The sequence below is a fragment of the Tachypleus tridentatus genome, chromosome 1 (assembly GCF_004210375.1).
Source record: "Tachypleus tridentatus isolate NWPU-2018 chromosome 1, ASM421037v1, whole genome shotgun sequence".
NCBI lineage: Eukaryota > Metazoa > Arthropoda > Merostomata > Xiphosura > Limulidae > Tachypleus > Tachypleus tridentatus.
The window spans coordinates 67,370,098-67,374,378 of NC_134825.1; positions in this window are offsets into that span (position 1 = coordinate 67,370,098).

Here is a 4,281-nt window from a genome sequence, read left to right on the forward strand (position 1 = left end):
CGCACCAAACATGCTCGCCCTTTCAACTGTGGGGGCGTTACAACGTGACGGTCAATCGTTGGTAAAAGAGTAGCCCAAGAGTTGGCGGTGGATGGTGATGACTAGCTGCCTTCCCTCTAGTCTTACACTGCTAAATTAGGGACGGCTAGCGCAGATAGCCCTCGAGTAGCTATGTGCGAAATTAAAAAAAAAACAATTTTCCAATAAATATGAGTTACGCATAGTCATCCTTTCTTAATTTCTATGATTGCTACCGATTGCTTACAGAGAAAGTAAAATAAAGGTAGTGATTGTATTTTTAGTGCAAGTTTTAATTTCTCCGTAAATATACGTGCTACGTGCAAATAGCAAAAGCTATAAATTGAAACACTGTAAAAAATATTGTGTTACAATGCTTCATAGAAAATTCTTAACTGCTTAAAAATGACAAAAATAGCACGAAATATATATATACACAAAATGTAGATCTCAGTAATCCTTTTGGTTTCTCTACATCTCTTTCTCTATTTTTCTCTTCAAATCTAATAACGAAAATCAGGTTTATTAAATAAATTAATTTTATTTTTAGAAGGGACTAAAACTATCTCACCATATTTTAGTAAACTGTAAGCTTCTTAGAAGGGCACTGTTCAATAGATGATGCAATAAATATTTACAACTGAAAGGGACTGGGAAACAGAGAATATATTTTTCCTTAAATGTTGTGTGAGGGCGAAGTATAAATGAACAAAGTTGTACACGTACAGAGCGAGCGAATGAACCCTCCAGCTACCAGCTCAATCTTTGTGACTGAGTTCGTAACCGCAAAGTAGCCATCACAGTTTCTATACTATAACTCGTCACAATATATAACTGTTCATACTTGACTTTATTGTTTTATTGCCCTTTGAACCGAGTCTAACTAATAATCCAGCAACACAAATTGTAAATCACTCAGCGTGTATCTCACGTTACGATATCTAATTACGTTATGCACGATCTAGGACACTTTGTCCTACTTCTCACTCGTACCATTCATTCATGGTTTCACATAAGCTTGTTAATGCCAAGATATTATAAAAGAAAACCTGACGTGGGACTTGTACCACATGATACTGTGCTAGAAGTAGTGAAGACTGTTCAAAAAAAGCAATTAATGTACAAGTATCAAAAGGTAAAGAAGTATCAATCAGTGTACTTGTGAGATATGTAAAGAAATATAACAGTAACTTAAACACCAGACTGACACCTAATTACATTCATATTTAAGAGTTCAATGAAAATAAAGAAAAAACACTGCAAAACACCTAACAACTGCATCAAAGACGTTTCATGCATGGTCTTGTTCTTCTCAAAGTGAGACAACTAGCTTATGAACCAGCTCTTAAGAACAATTTTAGAATACCAACAAACTGGAATAAAACACAATTAGCGGGAAAGGATTGGTTTACTGGATTTGTGCACAGACATTCAACTCTCTCAGAAACAACATCACTGATGCGTGCGTCTGCTTTCATCAGATATATAGTGAATGAATTCTTCAACAACGGTTACAAATGATAAAAGCATTGTTGAAAAAAGAATATATTATCTGGACTAATCTGGATTTACTACAGTGCAGAAGATTCCAAAGTTTATGAGCAGTAAAGGTCAGAAACGAGTGACCCAAGTGACATCAAACGAATGAGATGAACTTGTGACAGTTTGTGCCATTGTTTTTGCAACTGGAACAGTACTACCTTCAGCTCCTATGTTTCATAGAAGAAACTATAAAGACATTTTCTTCACTGGAGCTCCTGAAGATTCTGTAGAATTTGTGTTTGAGTCTGGTTGGATGAACAGTGACCTATTCATAAAAAAGCATGGAACATTTTGTTACACACAGTCATTTTTCCAAGCAAAATTCTGTCATTCTAGTCAAAAATAACTATAAAAGTCACCTGTCTGCTGGTGCTCTGTAGTATGCAAAGGATCATGAAGGACATGTTATCACACTGTCTCCACACCTAAGTCGTAGAACCCAGCCACTAGATCGGTCTCTTTTCGGTCCAATGAAAACTTATTTTGATACTGAGACAAACAACAAATGCATTACAATATATCAAATGCCACAACTGATTGGTGCTGAATGGATAAAAGCTGCTACTCCAGCCAACATTACTGCTGGCTTCAAAGCATCTGGGCTTTGGCCATACGAGAGAATGTATTCTCAGATGACACATTCCTTGCATAATCTATCACTGATTAACGTTCTAGTAACAATAACTAACATGTGGCACAACCAGGTCCACCTGTGACAGTTACTGCTACATTATTGTCAATGAATGCAACAATTAACCAGCCATCACCAGGTTCCATTCAAGTAAATCCACTTGATCCCGACAATGAGGAAGTTCATGCACAAACCTTCTCATCTCCACAATGAGACCCAATTTACAGTTGTGCAGGTCCTCAATAGCGATGGAGCTCATGCACATATGTCTTCACCTATAAAGTCAAACCCCACTACAGATTCTGCTGTCTTCATTACACCTGAACAAGTATGGGAATTTCCAAAGGTAACATGTTACTATTTATTTAACATGTGGAATCTGATTTCACAAAAGAAAATTTAAAACTGTTTCAGGAGTATTTCACGTACTGGAAAATGTTGCACATTGCTCAGAGAACTTCTTTGTAAAATCGTGTTCCAAAAAGAGGAAAGACTGATAGATATATCAACACGAAAAATAAAATGTATAGAGATGAAACTTAATCTAAAGCAGCAAAAAAGGCAAGATAATGCTTGATAACGAGATGGTTGACAGTTGAGCTAAGAAAGGACAGTTTGTGGTGATATGACAGATAACAATTATAGGAAAACAGAAAAAGCAGCAAGCTTACAGATAGGAAATATTCGTTACAACAACACTAAGATTCACAGCTATGTGTTGGTTGAAATAAAAACATGGAAAAGGGATAAACTAGTTCATTATGTTGGTGAAATGCTGTAGAAATTACTCATGTCAAAAGCAGTGGCCATTGGTACAATTGTACGCAATTGAAATAAACTGAACTTTCAAGTCACTTTTGGAAATCTTGATGTTCTTTGAGAGTAAAAGAAGTTGCTGCAGCTGATAAACATCCTGACAAGGTTACTTTTATTAAAAGTTTAATAATGGCAAAATATGATATTAAGGTTTTATTGCAGCTACATATTGTACGTAACAGACAATGGTAAGTTAGATATGGATAAGCCAAGGACACTGTTGGTCATTTTGTGTAACAGACATTACCTTGGACCATTTACTGAGACTTTTGTTTAATAATTTTTCCTGTATGTTTCATCACGTTACCACGTTGGAGATAAGCATTGTTTAATATGTTAAGACAAGTGTGACATAACGTCAAATGTGTTCATCCATTTGCTTTATATACATAATTATATGCATCCAAGGTCTTAACTCTGAGAAGTATAATACCTTTGGAAAGTATTTACCTCTTAAATGGAGGAAGGAGTAGCAGCAACACAGTAGAGTACTGCACTAAATGGTAACTTCGGTCTCCCAGCAGATCAATGGTAAAGGTGAAGGCTTATAATGCTAAAACTTGGGTGGCCCCATTGCATAATAATTTTGTGCTTAACAACAAACCAAATAACTACTAAATCATTCTAATTCGACATCAAGAACACCTGAATTGGGCCTTGCTAATTAATGATTAGCTTCTTGGGCTGTATATCAGAAGGTTCGAGTTTCGAAACGCGATACGTTGCTAAACAAGTTCATACTTTCAGGCCAGAGAATGATGTAACTGTTACTATCAGTTTCATTATTCTGTTAAGAAAAGCTGTGGAAGCTGTTTGTGTGCTAACTAGTTGTGTTTCCTTTTATTAGTAATACTAAATTATGGATGGTTATACTAGAAACCTATAGATCTTTGTCAGGGTTTTAAATATGAGTTGGCTAAGGATTCTTCTACGTTAGGTGTCATTGACTTGATGGCGATAAATTCCACAATAAACGTACAGCATACACTCCACTTGCTTTAAAAAATATCTTCAAAACAAACCAAACGCATTTACTAAATTTCTGTATACTACAGAATATCACTGTTTTACATAAAACTCAAAATAATTATCTTTCATTTTCAAAAGCCCACACATTAAATTAATTTAACACTGATATTGGTCTTTTAATTTTCTTCATTTTCAGCATTACATTTTTTTATAAGACGGCGTATAATCTCAGTAATTCTTAATTATTGAGAACCAACTTACCTTTGCAAACTATTATTTACAATGATAGATAAAAATAAAAAAAA